Source organism: Palaemon carinicauda, chromosome 1 (genome assembly GCF_036898095.1).
Source record: "Palaemon carinicauda isolate YSFRI2023 chromosome 1, ASM3689809v2, whole genome shotgun sequence".
Classification (NCBI taxonomy): domain Eukaryota; kingdom Metazoa; phylum Arthropoda; class Malacostraca; order Decapoda; family Palaemonidae; genus Palaemon; species Palaemon carinicauda.
The window spans coordinates 333231544-333241543 of NC_090725.1; the positions used below are offsets into that span (position 1 = coordinate 333231544).

General features: G+C 32.1%; 1 long non-coding RNA gene across 1 annotated transcript in view; it reads right to left on the minus strand.

Annotated features, from left to right (window-relative positions):
• LOC137658818 (uncharacterized) overlaps positions 1-10000 on the minus strand; it is a 164857-nt gene that overhangs the window by 153904 nt on the left and 953 nt on the right. The gene's annotated exons all lie outside the window — the stretch shown is intronic.

The following is a 10000-nucleotide window of genomic DNA, read 5'->3' on the forward strand; positions in this document are numbered from 1 at the left end:
AGAAATGCTAAAGGAACTAACGTGTTTGAGCGGGACTTGAATCCCAGTCTGGCGATCACGAGGCAGGGACGTTACCACATAGACCACCAAAACAAGTGCATTTCTGAGTGGGGATACCTTAACGTGGTGGAAGTTTTTGTGTGTAGTCATGCTCAGCAAAGCTGTGTTAGTCAGGGACACCACTACTAGGTTGGTTTCCTGTAAACGATCAGAGAAAAGTCTCCCAATATTATCATTCCGCATTGACTATTATTATAAGTATTACTTTGTACACGTGTGTTTTATGATGCTTCCATTGAAGTTTCTACTTATTTCATTCAATCATTCAATCAAAGCCTATGATTGTGATCAACTCTCTACAGAAAGGGAGGATCTTTGTAGTCTCCGTCAATGCTTGTGTCTTTTTTTTTATAAATCACATTGACAGCGTGCACCTCATCAGAGCGAGGTGTGCCACGGACTTCTGTATCCAACCGTACATGTAAGGATATCCACCATTTCTTACCTCCACTGAACTATCGCATCGCCTAATGGCGTTGAGAGAACCTTTGGCAAATACAAGATTCGAAGACAAAGAGAAATTAAAAATAAAAAGATTATTAATTAAGCAAAGCAATCTCAAGCAAGTCTTAATTATGCAAAGACGTTTCGAGTTTTCCCCTTAAACTTTTTTTTTTTTTTTTTTTTTTTTTTTTTTTTTTTTTTTTTTTAAGTCTTCGAGGCAGCTGATAATCAAACAAGCTCTGTAGGATCTAATCCCTTTGGGCTATTATACAGACCGACTTCATTTCGCAGGAGATTCATAAATTATTACTCTCTGGCAAATTGGCGCTGATTTCGTGAGTCAGTCTCTCTCTCTCTCTCTCTCTCTCTCTCTCTCTCTCTCTCTCTCTCTCTCTCTCTCACACACACACATATGTATATATATATATATTATATATATATATATATGTATGTATGTATGTATGTATGCATATATGATAAATTTTGCACATTTAAACGTTTTTTTTTCATATTTCAAATAAGCCATCTTTCTTCGTGACTGAGTGGTATGGTCAGTGTCATACAAGTATCCTGGACCAGGGTTCGAAACCTGGCCTGTCAGATACTGTAGTCTTTGAGTGATTTCGCCTGGGGCTCTGATCCCGAAGTCGTTAAGAAAATCCAGACTTTAATGTATTGATATCTATGGCTTATTTGAAATGTGTATGTATGTGTGTATATGTATATATATATATATATATATATATATATGTATATATATATATATATATATATATATATATATATATATATATATATATATATATATATATACTGTATATCGCTTTCTGATTGGGAATACCTTAACGTAATGAAAGGGCTTGCGTATCGCCATGATCAGCAAAGCTCTACTAGTCAGGGCCACTCATATTTCCTCATGCCTTCGATAGGTAAATCTCTGTAAAAACGAACTTATTTCTTTCCCTTAATCTCGCTGGAGTTGTACTGTTAGAATTTCATCTATGAAACTGCATTTGTGTTCACATTCAGGTATATAATTTTTTTTTTCAAATTTTAAAGACCAAAATGAAATAAAAGTAAATACTTTTTTCTACGATTACATTTTGCTGAATAAATGAAAGATTTGTGATCGCCTTTTTATTAAAAGATTTAGATTTAAGATTATTATTTCATTTTATCTAGTCAAAATTATTTTTTTTTTCAAATTTAGGATAAATATCTCATTCTTTCCAGTCAAAAATATTCTTTTTTACTAGACATAGGATAAATATATCCCTCTATTCAGTCAATTTTTTTTCTTTTTTTATTTTGGTTGAATAATTCCTTCTATATAGTCAAAAAAAATTTTTTTTTTCATATTAGGATAAATATTTCCTTTTATCTAGTCACAATTACATTTTTTTTTTCAAATTAGGATAAATATTTCCTTCTATCTATTGAAAACTATTTTTTTATTTAGGATGAATAATTCCTTCTTAGTTAAAAATAATTATTTTTTTTTTAATTTAGGATAAATATTTCCTTCTATCTAGTCATTTTTTTTATTTAGGATATATATTTCCTTCTATCAAGTCAAAACTACATTTTTTTTTCAAACTTGGTTGGAATATTTTCATCTATTTAGTATTTTTTTTTAGGATGAATATTTCCCTCTATCTAGTCAAAAAAAAAAAAAAATAATGTATAAATTTTGCTTTAAATAGACAGATTAATTTTAATAAACACAAATGCCTCGAAGCTAAATAAGTATTATAAAGGTAACTATCTATACGATATTTAAGTAATAGTACATTTCGTCCTTATCAATATCTTTAATTCATATATTATGTCTTGGATTCATTTCCTTCTCCTGTGTTTGCAATGGTTACATCTAGTGACAGAAGTACTGACATGTCCCCTGGTACTCTAATTTACGAGATATTTTAAGAAATTTAACAATAACAACAAAAAACACAGCTGTTAAATATCTAACTGCAGGACAAAGGCCTCATACGTGTCTTTATTCATGTCTGGGTTTGGCCAGTTTTCATCACCGAGCGTTTATGCGTCAGAATGCGTTAATATTTTTCTTTTTAGAGAGAGTGGCATTTTAATTCTCATAATCTCATTTTGTTTACCAAATGCTCTCTGTCCCAAATGCGGATTGTTGATTGTATGAGATATTCAAGCTTAGAATGCGTTAAGTACTTTTCTTTTTAGAGAGAGTGGCATTTTACTTCTCATAATCTCATTTTGTTTACCAAATACTCTCTGTCCCAAGTGCGGATTGGTGATTGTATGAGATATTCATGCTTTGAATGCGTTAAGTACTTTTCTTTTGAGAGAGAGTGGCATTTTACTTTCATTATCTCATTTTGTTTACCAAATGCTCTCTGTCCCAAGTGCGGATTGGTGATGGCATTAGATATTCATGCTTAGAATGCGTTAAGTACTTTTCTTTTTAAAGAGAGTAGCATTTTACTTCTCATAATCTCATTTTATTACCAAATGTTCTCTGTCCCAAGTGCGGATTGGTGATGGTGGAAGACTTTTGTCTAATCACTCACAGCAAACCAACCTAGCATGGGTGGCCCTGACTAGTACATCCTTTCTGATCATGGCGATACGCAAGCCATTTCACCACGTAACAGTATCATAAAATACAAAAATTATTGAAATAACCGAGTTTGTACCTTAGGTTATTTGCCCGGTTATTTAAGTATCGCGCATAAAGCATCAATAACATTCATTGAACTGATATGTCATCAGCGTAGTGACAAAGGCATTGAATGTATATGTCAATTTGTCAATTCTCAGCGGAGAATTGACAAATATATAGAAAATAGAAAGGATTACGTTTCAAATGTTAGATGTCTCTATTTTCATAATTCCACAGAACATTTAGCCTTGACAACATTATTATTACTATTATTATTAGTATTATTATTATTATTATTAATACTAGCCAATCGGCAACCCTAGTTGAAAAAGCAGGATGCTATAAGCCCAAGGGCTCCAACAAGGAAAAATGCCCTAGTGAGGAAAGGAAATAAGGGAATAGATGATCTACATATATTATTATTATTATTATTATTATTATTATTACTAGCCAAGCTACAACCCTAGTCGGAATTGCAGGATGCTGTAAGCCCAAGGGCTCCAACAGGAAATATTAGCCCAGTGAGGAAAGAAAATACGGGAATAAATGAATTATATGAGATGTAAGGGATAGTCAACATAAAAACAAATTTGTCTAGAAGCTTCTTCTTTGTCGTCCATTTAAAGATGAATTGCGATAGTTTTAAAGGTTTAAAGGCCGCTCATGAATGGCAGAGGCAAGGGACAGTGACATTACCCTAGAAACTGACCATATATTCATATGATCAGCGCCTAAGCCCCCTCTCCACCCAATCTAGGACCAAGGAGGGCCAGGCAATGGCTGCTGATGACTCAGCAGATAGATCTATAGGTTCCCCCAAACCCCCCATCCTTAGCCCACAAGGATGGTGAGGTTGCAGCTACCAAAGAAACTAACATGTTTGAGCGGGACTCGAAACCCAGTCTGGCGTTCACCAGTCAGGGACGTTACCACATCGGTCACCACTTTATGATACATTTAGGGATTTTCGTATTTCCTTTAATAATAATTTACTTTAATTTCCTTTAATAAAAATTTACTTTAATTTCCTTTAATAATAATTTACTTTAATTTCCTTTAATAAAAATTTACTTTAATTTCCTTTAATAATAATTTACTTTAATTTCCTTTAATAAAAATTTACTTTACTTTCCTTTAATAATAATTTACTTTAATTTCCTTTAATAGTAATTTGCTTTAATTTCCTTTAATAATAATTTACTTTAATTTCCTTTAATAATAATTGAATGATTTCAACAAAAGGTTAATCAACATAGTCGAGGGTAAACATCACTAGAAACTATGCATTAACTTTTTTCATAAAGAATTGTTTGTATTATAAACAAGTTAATATATATCTATAAATTTAGATTATATATATATATATATATATATCTATATATATATATATATATATCTATATATATATATATATGTTTGTATGTATATATATATATGTATGTACGTATATATATATATATATATATATATATATATATATATATATATGTATATATATATATATATATATATATATATATATACACATACATACTGTGTTGGTGTGTGTTGAATATGTATCACTAACACTCGTGATTTTAATCAATGTAAATATCAACCACAAGGGCATTTAATATCGTATCCTACCTTTGGGAATGTTCATCCACTGGAAAATCATTTACGATAAATGCAGCTTAGCAAGGATTCGAACCCATACCCTGAGTCGAAACAATGCCTGCAGGGACGACTTTTTTAATGAAAGAGAGATTACTCGAGTGCCTTATGTGGATGACATCATGAGAGTATGGTGAGGGGTAGATGGAGAGGGTTTGGGCATGCTCTTCGCACTCCCCAAGAGAGAGTAGTTCACCAAGCTTTTAACTAGGCTCCACAAGGCACTAGAAGAGTTGGGAGACCCAGGCCAACATGGCTGAGGACTATGAAGCGTGGAGTAGGAGATGATGAATGGGGAAGTATTGAATTAAAAACTCAATATAGAGACGACTGGTGAAAGCTAACTGCGGCCCTTTGCGTCATTAGGCGAAGGAGAAGATGATGATGACGTATATATATATATATATATATATATATATATATATGTATATATATGTGCGTGTATATATATATATATATATATATATATATATATATATATATACTGTATGTGTGTATATATATATTTTTTTACATTTATATTTACACATATATCCATACATGTATATATATATATATATATATATATATATATATATATACATAAATATATATATATATATATATATATATATATATATATATATGTATATAGTGTGCGTGTGTGTATGTATGTATGTATGTATGTATGTATTCATACATGCCCTCTGTATTCCAATGGATATGAGAGATTCCAGTTTCTATTCCGAAGACACGAACCAATTTATTGAGTTACATTCCGTTAAATTCCAGGAACCTCTTATGTCTTGAGCAGGTTATAACGCACCCAGCAATTAGCTGGCTTAAGTGGCTTCCAGCCATGCTGGAAAAGCTCATGGGCTAAGTGATTTCATATAAGCATTATGCTGAAAATTGGAAGGCCATCATCTTATAGGAACGATCAGTGTAAGAGCTAAAGGTATATATATATATATATATATATATATATATATATATATATGTGTGTGTGTGTGTCTGTATTTATATATATATACACATATATTTACAGTATATATATATATATATATATATATATATATATATATATATATATATATATAGTATATATATACACTTATATATATATATATATATATATATATATATATTTATATATATATACATATATATTTACAGTATATATATATATATATGTATATATAATCAGCCGTTACTAGTCCACTGCAGAACAAAGGCCTCAGAAATGTCCTTCCACTTGCGTCTGTTTATGGTCTTTCTATATTCCACACCCGTAAACTTTCTAAGTTCGTCAATCCATCGTCTTCTCTTACTTCCTCTGCATCTTTTACAATCTCTAGGGCCCCATGCTATTATTCTTAATGTTCATATATTGTCTATCACTCTCATTATCTGTCATGCCTATGTCCATTTCTTTTTCTTACATTTTTTTAGAATATCCTCTACTTTAGTTTGCTCTCGTATCCATGTTGTTCTTTTTCTGTCTCTTATTGTTATTCCCATCATTATTCTTTCCATAGCTCTGTGAGTTGTAATTAGCTTTTATTCTAAGGCTTTAGTAAGGCTCCAAGTTCCAGATGCATATTTAAAGGTTTAAAGGTCGCTCATGAATGGAGGCAAGGGACAGTGACATTACCCTAGCAATCAGGACAATGCCGTAGAGACTGACCATATATTACATGATCAGCACCCAAGCCTCTTCCCCACCCAAGCTAGAACCAGGGAGGGCCAGGCAGTGGCTACTGATGACTCAGCAGATAGACCTATAGGCTCCCCCAAACCCCCCAACCTTAGCTCACAAGGTTGTAAGGTTGCAGACACTAATGGCATTAAGGAGTCTGGGCGGGACTCGAACCCCCGTCTGGCAAACACCAGACAGAGACGTTACCCATCAGGCCACAACAACAAATACAGCCTAATCCAATCCAATGCAGGACAAACGCCTCAGGCACAGACATTGCCTCGCTGGCCAGTGCTGGTTGATGGTGGGAGATTTTCGTCTGATCGCTCACTGAAAACTAACGTAGTATGGGTGGCCCTGACTGGTACAGTTTTGCTGGTCATGGCAATACGCAAACCATTTCACCACGTTAAAGTATCCCCACACAGAAAGGGATATATATACACACACACATATATATATGTATATGTATGTATGTATGTATATATATATATATATATATATATATATATGTATATATATGTATAATGTGTGTGGGGGTTTGTATATATATATACATATATATATATATATATATATATATATATATATATATATATATGTATGTGTGTATATATATATATAAATATATATATATATATATATATATATATATATATATATATATATATATACATATATAGGTATATATATGTGTGGTAGGGTTTGTATATATATATATATATATATATATATATATATATATATATATATATATATATATATACATATATAGTGGGATACATGCTCTTTATTTTATATACAAAAATGAAACCTGCATATTTTTTAAATAGTTAATAAATTAAATCATCTTATGTATCGAGAAACTCGAAGGAACATTGTCTCTACCTCTGAAACAAAGGAAAATTAAAAAGTTATCGGAATAGAGGATTGAAGTTCTATGTTCTATTTCTTTCTATAACTATTTTCTATAATTTCTATCCCCTTTTTTTATATTATTTGAATTTTCAGTTTTCCATAGCTTGATATCGGAAAAACGTTGATCGAAATGATGTAAATTTACTATGTTCTATCTCTTTCTATAATTAGTTTCTATAATTTCTATCCCCTTATTTTTTCATTTATTATTTGAATTTTGAGTTTTCCGTCGCTCGCTATCTTTGGAAAACGTTGATCGAAATGACTTAAATTTACTATGTTCTGTCTCTTTCTATAATTAGTTTCTATAATTTCTATCCCCTTATTTTTCCCTATATTTGAATTTTGAGTTTCTGTCGCTAGCTATCTTTGGAAAACGTTGATCGAAATGACGTATATACTGTTAAAAAAACAGTAACTTCAACCGGAAATTCTCCGTAAAAATATACTGTATTTCCGTATTTCAGTAAATTACAGGCGACCGTAATTTTACTATACTTCGTTATTACCTTTTACGGGTTGGTGATCGTAATATCACTCACTAACGTCAATATATTCGTTTTTAAAACGGTAAATGTCGGGCAACATATATTCCAGAATTTTTACCGTTTTTTGTACGGAAAAATTTTGACAGTGTTATATAGATTTTGAACATCAAATGTACTATAGTCAATTCTTTTTAGTGAGGCAGATTTACACCAACTCGCAGGAGTGCCCTTTTAGCTCGGAAAGGTTTCCTGGTCGCTGATTGGTTGGACGAGATAATTCTAACCAATCAGATAGCAGGAAACTTTTCCGAGCTAAAAGGGTACCGCTGTGAATCGGTGCAAATGCGCCTCATTAAGAAAAATTGAGTATAGACATTTGAAAGACTGAAGACTTTCTTGTTCTCTAAGTGCTTCGATAATGTGGATTTGACAATGAACGAGCAATATGTGGTCTGAAATGTTGAATGATTTTTAACGAATATGATAAAATGACAGTGGAGGTCCTGTAGAGAGTAGGGTTCCCCTGCTGTATAGGACCAGAAAAGCAGCCCTTAAAGCAGTGGTTAACAACCTGGGGGAAATTTCCCCCTGGGGGGAAATTTGAAGCTTCCAGGAGGGAAATAATCACACTACCTACTAACTAAAACAAGCGGAAAATGTCCTTTAGTACGTGCGGCAATTAGTTGTTAGCCATTCAATTGTGATATGATCATATCAGTTCTCAAAGACATGATATTCAAGGGGAGAATTGGAGTGTCATGCCCATATCTGAGGCAGGCGAGTGGGCATGAGGGCTGGGCGGGGCATGATAGGGAAAATCTGGATGGTTGAACTGGGTGCAGGGGGAAATGACAGAAAAAAAAGGTTGGGAACCACTGCCTTAAAGTGAAGTAAATGTAGGTACACATGAAAAGGTCGGAGTATCTACCGTAGGTTTTTTTTATGAATAGAATAACAAGCTAATCACTACCTTACTTTATTTCGATATGAACATTTACATTATCTTTGAAAATTTATTTTTCCATTTGCCCCATTTTTACTAAAACTTGAAATTACAAACTATATACTAAGAATATCCCCTTTTTTTAATGACCAGAAAGATATTAAAGTATGAAGATAGAAAATAGGTGAAGATATTCCCCATAAGCGAAATATAATACTGTATCAAATGGATTTATAAAATATTATGTAACAGTACAGTGGTAACGTGTTCGCCTAGCATTTGCATTGCATCAGATCGATCCCAGCCCGTGACCGTGAGTTTAAGCTGTTTACTGGGGAGGCCACTGCTATGATTGGGCACCACAGTAAGGGGTTGGGCTTTGCCGGCTGACGTTCTGGTGAGCTTCTACTACGTTTAAAAGTCAAACTTCCCTTAGGCGTGAAATGCAAATAAAAGACTTATTCTCTCATTTTCTACTAAGGATAAAGCAAAAGCTGTGAGGCATTCGAGTTTGAACTTTTGAACTTCAAAAGTTCAAACTTGCAGCAAATGTTTTTAGGTTGAACAGTCTGACATAAGTCTCTCTTTTATAGTTTATATATGAAAGATCTCTTTTAATGTTGTATCTCTTCAAAAGTTCAAACTTGCAGCAAATGTTTTTATGTTGAACAGTCTGACATAAGTAAATGTTTTTATGTTGAACAGTCTGACATAAGTAAATGTTTTTATGTTGAACAGTCTGACATAAGTAAATGTTTTTATGTTGAACAGTCTGACATAAGTAAATGTTTTTATGTTGAACAGCCTGGCATAAGTCTCTCTTTTATAGTTTATATATGAGAGATCTATTTTAATGTTGTTAATTTTCTTAAAATATTTAATTTTAATTTTCTATCATTTTTCATATAATTCATTCCCTTATTTCCTTTCCTCACTAAGCTATTTTTCCCTGTTGGATCCCTTTGGCTTATAGCTTTTCCAACTATGGTTGTAGCTTAGCTATTTGTAGTAGAAGTAATAATAATAATAATAATAATAATAATAATAATAATAATAATAATAATAATATAAAAGATCTCTTTCATCTACATTAAAAAACTATATTTTTATCTATTACTTAAATCATGAATACAGAATTATCTCTCGAATATTAGTTCTCTAATAGAACCTGTAATATC